Here is a 9,086-nt window from a genome sequence, read left to right as displayed (position 1 = left end):
CTCTCTCTCTCTCGTTTCTTTCCAATATATAACAATAATAATAATAATTATAACAATATTATAAAATATATATTATTTGATTAAGAAGAGATTGGGTTGTTTAGAATGATTTAAATAAATATATATTTTTAATATTTTATAAAAAAATATATAAAAAAATAAAAAAGTGATGTGATAAAAAAAAATCTATATAATAAGGCAAGAGGGATTTTGAAAATGTCTTAAAATGTATGGGAGATACATTTGGTTTTAAGGGCCAAGATGAATCTTGAGCTTAGATCAACGGCCAAGATGAATCAGAGATCTCCCTCTCTCCCACGTTCTCTTCAGCTCCCTCTCTCCCACGTTGTCTGTCATAGTGTCTCTCATCACCACAGCCATTGAAGACCCTTCGAACCCATCGATACCCACCCTCCTTCTTCGATACCCAACCCTTCGATACCCACCCTCCCTCTTCGATACCCACCCTCCCTCTTCGCTACGCTACTCCTCCTTCCCTTACAACCCTTCTCTTCGACCTGACCTAGGCTGTCACCGACCGAGCCTCCCTCCATCCGACGATCGAGTCGAGTCTCTCTCTCCGACGATCGAGTCTCTCGCCTGACTCGCTTCTCGCCTCTCAGTCCCGCCGGACTCTCTTCTGTCGACGGATCTGTCTTCTCTCGGCTCTCTCTCTCCGACCAGCCCGATTCTGTCCACCGACTCCAACCTACAGGTATATAACTACAAATTGAAATCTGCTGTTGTTGTAGAATTAGTTTTTTGAAAAGGATTTTTTTAAGGGGGCAAAAAAAAGAAAAGTTAAATCTGTTGTTGTTGTTGTAGAATTTGGGATTTTTTTTTTAGGGTTTTTTTGTAAGGGAAAAAAAAAGAAAATTGAAATGTGTTGTTGTAGAGTTTTGTTCAAATTTTTTTTTTTTTTTGTGACTTATTGCTCCTCTGTGGTGTGGATGTTCTTTGTTCTTTGTTCGAAGATGCCTCACCTCAAGTCTGCCCCAAGATCCTCTACTTTTTTTTTGATATTCCAGAGATGTAGGTTGAATTGAATGTATTGAATTTTTGTATGCAGTGTGCCAGTGATGGTACTAGGGCAGAAAGAAAGGCAAAATTGGAAGGTTATTCCTTTCCTTTGTGTGTAAAGATAGTTGAAACTTTGCAAAAGAGCAGGGGAAAATTTCACCTTCAAACCCTCCATGTTCTTGGGCACAACACCAGATGGGATTCTAAAGGAAATGCATGCCCGATTTTCCATGGTTTTCTGGTTAGTTCCATATTTATGAATTCCTTTTCCAATTAGTTGTTAGAAGGAAATGCAACATTTCAGGAGTCTACTCATCAATATATCCATTTCATACTCAAGCTCTTACAGTTTGAGTTCATTGTTCAATGCTGAACACAATGATAAAATAGGACTACATAGATTTTAGACAGTTAATGTATACATATTGTGCATGCTCCTGATCACCATCAGGAACATGGACCATCACTACTTACTACTCTTGGGTTTGATTGGTGTGATTTGGGTTTGATATTTTTTCCCCTTCTCTCTCTGTTCTTCTCCTTCATTTCATGAATACATACATTTTTAGGATTGTTTATAACATTCTTGGGTTTGATATTTTTTTACATTCATGAATACATTGATATATTTTTAGTTTCATCGTCTGGGTTTAAAATTGGGTTCATTGAGGCTTACAATCTGTGTAATTTGGGGCTTACAATCTGTTTTTATATTTGTAAGTTGGGGCTTACAATCTGTAATTTGGGGCTTACAATACATTGATATATTTTTAGCTCCAATGTTTAATATTTGTAGTTATATTTGTTTCCCGTGTATCTTTTGTGATTAATTTTATGATTAGTTTTATTGTTGTTGAAACTATGATATGGGTAAAGGTAGAAATTTCAAATATTCATGGATTTGGGTCATTTCTTGGTGAAGCTATGTGGAATAGCTTAGTATGGTAATCTCAGAGGTGTTACAATTGGATACATAATAACGGCATCTATTAGTATGGTGTGAGTATAATTTTAATGGACTTGCTTTTCGATTTGAATCTCCTTATTAGTCTTTTATTGTCTTATTTATAGTAGGGGGAGAATTCTTCCCAATCCACTATGTGAGTTGGAGGCTTTGTGGGGATGTATGTAGATATACCATAAAATTATTTAATTTGTTTATTTGTTATTTGTAAATTATTATAATTATGTGATTTTATATATATAAAAAAAATTGTGGATTATTTTTAAAATTATACTTATCGTCTATTTTTTTAAGACAAATATATATGATGAAATAATGTAGTTATAATTATCTTATCAATCTAATTTTTCTCATAACTAATTTATACATAGGATTTGAAAAAATGAACAATTCAAATTATCATAATAACAGACTAAAATAATATTAAGATTTGAATTGTTCATTTTTTTAATCAACATTTGAGTCTTAGATTACAGTTTTTGAGTCTTTCTCATTACTCAAATTTTAAAATCACTAAATGATTCACCTAATGATCATTGTTTGAGTTTAGAAAAAATAAATATAAAAATGAAAACAAAAGCAACAATTGTCACATTTTTTTCAAATACTCCCCCACAAAAATGCATAGTCAGTCTATACATGCGTACTCACCTTAAACTGGGGGTATGACTCATGAGAGCAGGGGCATTATTCATTCTTCATAGCAGCCGGTTTTAATTAAACGATATTCAAAATATTTTTACAAACATAGTGTACATGAATTTACAGACATAGTGTACATGAATTTACAGAGAATCACCGAACTTCGCATCACAATCAGAAACAATTAACTAAATTTTCAGCAATTAAAGCAACAATAGGATGAACAAACAATCTCAATGCAAATAACCATAGAGAATTCACATCAATTGGGATTCTTTGTACTATATAGCATAAATCTGCTGATCAACATTTGATATGTTAAAAAATAAAATCTAATGATTTCAGTTTCCGCTTGAAATTTCAGATTTTGGCTTGAAAGGCTTGCGAAGAAAGCAGAAAGTTTTCAGGTTCTCTCTCTTTCTCTCTGTGCTTCATATTTAAATTGTTGATTCATGGTTTCTAGTTTATCATCATTTCCGTTTATGGTTCATGGCTTATCATTTGGTGAAACAGAGCTACTTCAGAGCCACACCAAACCTGAGGCTTCTATCTGTGCAAGGTAATATTTTTGTCTTTATTCCTCTTCTCTCTCTGTTCCCCTTTGTTTTCTTCTCTTGCCATTTTCTCTCTATCTGGTTCTGTTTTTTATTAAATACTCTCACATGCAAATACTTCAATTGTTGATAATTTGAGTTGTAATTTTAGTTTAGAATTTGGGTTTATATATCTGGGTTTATATATTTTAGTTAGAATTTGGGTTTATATATCTGGGTTTATATATTTGAGTTAAAATTGGAAAATTATTGGTGAAATTGATATTGATGATATTTACACTTACTAGCAGAGTATGTACACCCACCTTCCATTGTTGTTTGGGATGTCCCAAAATAGTTATCCATCTTGAAAAGCCAAGAAACTAATACTATTATCATCATTTTGTTAAGTTTGAATGCATTTAATAGATGGACAATTTTGAAAATTCTTACTATACTGTTAAAGTATATAAACATATTAACTCATAAATTTAATTTTTTTTCTTTCCTTTTAAACAAACCCAAAGTAATTGTTTGTGTTTGTTATTTTTTTTTTAATGGAATATGATAAGTACTAAATTAACAAAAATAAATAAAACATGATATGCTTTTCAGTTGTCTTTGTAAAATAGATAGATGGAGAGACATTATACTATAGTTTGATTCTTCATCAAACAGAATAATTAAGCTGATATTACCCCAATATCCATTGAACGCCACGCCACACCTCACCTCACCTCACTCACTAATGATTTTGAAAGAGTTATTTGTTATGATTGGCAGCACTTATTAACTGTCCTATTGGTTCAAAGGGGTTTTATTATTTGTTTGGATTTGTTTTTTGGGGGTGTAAATTGATACATGGACCAATTGTTAACCAAACAATTCTAACATTTTTTTATTTCTTTTTGTTGCTCACTCACTAATGATTTTGAAAGAGTTATTTGTTATGATTGGCGGCACTAATTAATTGTCCTATTGGTTCAAAGGGGTTTTATTATTTATTTGGATTTGTTTTATGAGGGTGTAAATTGATACATGGACCAATTGTTAACCAAACATTTCTAACATTTTTTTATTTTATTTTTGTTGCTCACTCACTAATGATTTTGAAAGAGTTATTTGGTATGATTGGCAGCACTAATTAATTGTCCTATTGGTTCAAAGGGGTTTTATTATTTGTTTGGATTTGTTTTCTGGGGGTGTAAATTGATACATGGACCAATTGTTAACCAAACATTTCTAACATTTTTTTATTTCTTTTTGTGGCTCACTCACTAATGATTTTGAAAGAGTTATTTGTTATGATTGGCAGCATTAATTAATTGTCCTATTGGTTTAAAGGGGTTTTATTATTTGTTTGGATTTGTTTTCTGGGGGTGTAAATTGATACATGGACCAATTGTTAACCAAACATTTCTAACATTTTTTTATTTTCAATAAATCTGCTGATACATATCAAACAAAGAATCTGCTGATCATTTATTTTATTTGATATGTATCAACATCTGATCAAATTTTATCTACTGATACATATCAAACAATAAATCTACTGATGCATATCAAAGTTTACATTCAAAGTTCATTCAAAGTATAAATAAATTTCATTCAAAGTTCTATCAATTTATCTGCTGAAATTTTTTCTGCTGATATGTATCAATAAATTTCATTCAAAGTTCTATCAACTGGTTTATATCTCTATCTGATTGATTGGGGTAAATGATTTCTTTTCATTTTATATTGTTGGGTTTGAATTTTCCAGAATTCTCTCTAAAATTATCAAATTTACATTTGTCTTTCACACACACGTATGAGCGAGTCTTGCATTCACAATAGCGAGTCTTGCATTAACACCCTTTCTAACACTATCAGTCTATCATCATAAGCATTACTTGAACACACCATCTCTATTACGATCCTAGAACAATATTACATATTGGAGACCTAACAATGAAATACAATATTACATGTGTGTGTGTGTATTGGAGAATAAAACTAAAGGCACGGTGTAAATTCATCCACTTTTCATCCACTAATCATTGGTTACAATCCTAATTCTCAGAGTAAATTTTGTTCAAAGTCATATAGTTGTGGATACAGTGGGATAATCTTTTCTTTCTCTCTCTGCTTCGAACCCCGATTGGAGCTCTCCGGTACCTCTCTCCCTCTCTCTCTTTCTCTCTATGCTTCATGTTTAAATTGTTGATTCATGGTCTGGTTTATCATAATTTTTGTTTCTGGTTAATTTCTGTTTATCATCATTTCTGGTTTATCATCATTTCTGGTTTATCATTTCTGTTTCTGTTTTTGGTTTATGCTTCATAATTTTTGTTTAAATTGTTTAAGTTCATTTTTGTTGGCTATTTTAAAAAAGAGAGGAAAAAAAAATAAAGGGGTTCTTACCATATACTCCCTAGATTTTGGTTTATAAAGCTTGGTTCTTTTGTTTTGTTTATTTATTCATTTGCCAAATTATTTAATTATGATTTCATTTCGCTTGCAAGATTTGATTATTGTTGGCATTGGAAGGAATATATTTGTTCAGGCCCAAGTGAGTAATGCCTTTTATTGTCTTCTTATTCTTTGTGATTCTTCTAATTCTCAGACTAAATTTTGTTCAAAGTCATATAGTTGTGGATACAGTGGGATAATTAACCGTTCATTTTGTCAGTGCCACATTGCACTGTGATGGTTACATGTCCATAAAAAAATAGTATTGATTCAATTTCTAAAAAGAAAAAAACTCAGGAAAAATTTGTTATGCTTATGATATTTTAAATTATTTAGTTTGTTTTTATGAGAGAGATTGTTAGAAGCTAATCCCAAATACTGGTTGGCTATGTGGATCATTTTCCATATGGCTTCATTCAAAGTTCTGTCAACTGGTTTCTTTTCATTTTATATTGTTGGGTTTGAGTTTTCCAGAATTCTCTCTAGCGAGCTGTTAACAGGTTATTTCTGCTCTCCAGTCTCGGCTCACAAGGTAAGATGCTCGCTCCCCTTCTCTTTATGTTTCCTTTCTCTCTCTGTATTTCTTCCTACCCATTTTCTGTTCATTCCTCTCCTCTCGCTGCTCAATCTTTTTGAGTTTTCCAGAATTCTTTTAGGGTTGTTTGCCTATGCCATTTTTACAAAACTGACTACATAAAACAATTTTGGAAACACATCAATCTGTTACAAAAGATAAATTTTTAGGTAGATTACTCTACTTATATTTTCCGACTTTAGTTCTATGTCTTATGATAAGGTTTGGCCTCAGGTAATGTTTAATAAAGTTGAAAATTAAAAATTAAGTATTGAAAATTGAATGTTAAATTTATTGAATTAAAAAGTTGTTTGATCAAAATTTAAGTACTAAACTAAAAATAAATTGTTTGATATGTATAAGATAAAATTTGAAATTTATTATTTTCAAATCGTTATGTATTTTAATCGTTGTGTATGGTTCGTCGCCATTAATCTCTCTGTCGGGCTGTTTTGTGTTGCCCTCATCTCGCTAACTTGAGGCGATTGAATGGCAAACTGATACATTTAACTTTGATACCGAGTTCGTAAAAGTAGATCAGGGAACCCTCTTCGATCTCATTCTGGTTTGGTTTTCTCCTCCCTTTTTGATCTCATTGATGATTGAGATTTTATCCTTTTGATTGCCTAATGACTTGGTGATTAGGGTTTATTGATTTTGATTGTATTGTGGTTTCGAAACTTATTTGTTAATTTATGTAAAGCGTGAATTTGTGGTTGAGAAAACAATATTGTTCATTAGTGATTTCTAATAGCGGTTAGGTTCTACAAATTTTTTTCACATAAATGGGATATTGTTTTTTATTTATTATTATTATTTTATTTGGGTAACAAGAATTATGTTAAAATTGGGGAATTATTGATTGCATTGATATTGATGTTATTTAGACTCTTCCCATTGTTATTTTGATGTCCTAAAATGCCTAACAAAGCCAATATAGTTAGGTTTGTGTGAATGCATTTAACAGAGGGACAACGTTGAAACTTCTTAATAAAGTCAAGTTACTTATGTGTTTATGGGATATTTATGTGTTTCTTTGATTTGGAAAACAAGAAGAATTATATTAAAAATGGGAAATCTAGGGAGTATATGGTAATTTATAATCTGAAAGATATCTGAAAATTATTGAGAGGAGTTAGAATTCCATAGAGAAACTGATGGATTCGCAAAAATTCTTATTTATATCACTTGGGAGAACAGGAAAGTAGGTACTTGCAATTTGTACATGTTTGAAATGATTTGGCAATTCTAGACATAAAGGGGAATTTTTTATGATATTTGCTACTAATATTTTGTGAGTTGATGAAAAACGCGTGAAAAAATTGCGTCTTACTGTTTGGTGAAGGTGTTGGAATATAAGTGTGAGAATATAGATAACATGTTGGTTGAGAGATTGATTACCTCCTTACGCATTTCCAGTCATCGTAGTTCTCCTTAACTGGAGGAAGTACTGGAGAATATGACAGAGTATTGTAAATCACTACCATTGTATCTGTATACAATCTTTTAATCAGGAATAGACAGCATCAGATCAACTTAGATTATACGGTGTCCGACATGACATGATGCCTTATTGGATGTGTCGGTGTTTTGGTGTTTCTTAGCACATATGCAATACCACCATGTAGAAGTGCATATTACATCCGCTGCCTACTAATCACCTCACCTTAGGGATTATATGGCCTGAACCCATTTTTAACAGTATCTGATGGTGCTTATCTGAAAGTAAGCATGACATGATTTGAGTTGCTAGATAATTTGTTTTTAATTTATGTAGTTTAGAATTTACTAAATGGTTGTTGTAGCCCTAAAGGTTTGGTTTGGTGGCTCAAAAGTTAAAATACACTTTTGTGAGGCTCTATCAGGACAGAAATCATATTCTGGAAAAAAGAATAGACAAATAGTTAAAGAAACAAAATAAAAAGACCAAAAAGAAACCCATGTAGTAGTATGATTGCCACTAACACAGTGAGATTTGAAATTGCAGTTGAAGTGCTGCCTCTTTGTTTTCAATGGCCAACTTTTGTTTTAAGCTTCTGCTATATTAGATAAGGATTTTGAAGCTGTCTTCTTTGATTGAAATTTTTATTTTACAATTTTTAAGCTAGGGATATATTACAATTTTTAAGCTTCTGCTATATTACAATTTTTTGTTTTTAACTTGCTCTTATATTTTGATTAGCAATATTGGTAAACATTATAAATCTGATATGTTTGTTTCTTAATTTGCATTAAGATTAGAGGAGTTGTTATTTTATTTGAGTTTCTTAATGGCCAATATTGTTATTTTATTTGAGTTTTGATTCAAGTACTTTAAGAAGAAAAATATTTTAATATATTTTTATAACTGCATTTTAATCTTAATATTATTTACACCGTGCCTTTAGGCACGGGCATATGGTAGGTCTTTAGGCAGAGCACTGGCTGGTGTGCATTATTTGATATTTAATTTTTTTTTTTTATATTTGATTTGTTTGGAATTGTAGAGTATAGTCTGTTAAATATATTTTTATAACTGCATTTTAATCTTAATATTATTTACACCGTGCATTTGTACATGAACTGCTACTTTTTAAGCCTGCTTTTGTTTAGAAATTTAAGTAAACATGGATAGGAATGAAGTCTCTGAACAAATGTGTTTTTGAAGTATAACTGATACGGACAGGTCTTTTCATCTAAGTCAAAATTTCATATGTTGTCGGGGATGATGTTTTGTATTATGAAACACCAAAGCACCACAATTGTCTTTAGTTGCTTTCCCACCTTTTGTCTCTTCCCAGTCCGACACATTTGTCCATAAATCTATTTCTCTTACATAAATTAAAAGCCACGGCTATCCCTCTTTCAATTTCGCTTCCCTTAACTTTGGGGTGCTTAACTATTCTTGGTAAAAAGACTCCAT

General features: G+C 31.5%; 1 long non-coding RNA gene across 2 annotated transcripts; it reads left to right on the top strand.

Annotated features, from left to right (window-relative positions):
* Positions 1–318: 318 nt before the first annotated feature.
* LOC145802905 (uncharacterized) lies at positions 319–6,302 on the top strand. Of its 2 annotated transcripts, XR_014344666.1 has the most exons (6): positions 319–715; positions 1,070–1,261; positions 2,991–3,033; positions 3,140–3,185; positions 5,222–5,312; positions 5,664–6,302. It is a non-coding gene; the product is annotated as an uncharacterized LOC145802905 (long non-coding RNA). The 2 variants fall into 2 exon arrangements; XR_014344665.1 differs by lacking the exon at positions 5,664–6,302 and having other exon boundaries at positions 5,222–5,399.
* Positions 6,303–9,086: the final 2,784 nt, after the last annotated feature.

The sequence above is a fragment of the Camellia sinensis genome, chromosome 1 (genome assembly GCF_055761805.1).
Source record: "Camellia sinensis isolate YWXY chromosome 1, ASM5576180v1, whole genome shotgun sequence".
Lineage (NCBI taxonomy): Eukaryota > Viridiplantae > Streptophyta > Magnoliopsida > Ericales > Theaceae > Camellia > Camellia sinensis.
This window is presented reverse-complemented; position numbering and strand designations above follow the sequence as displayed.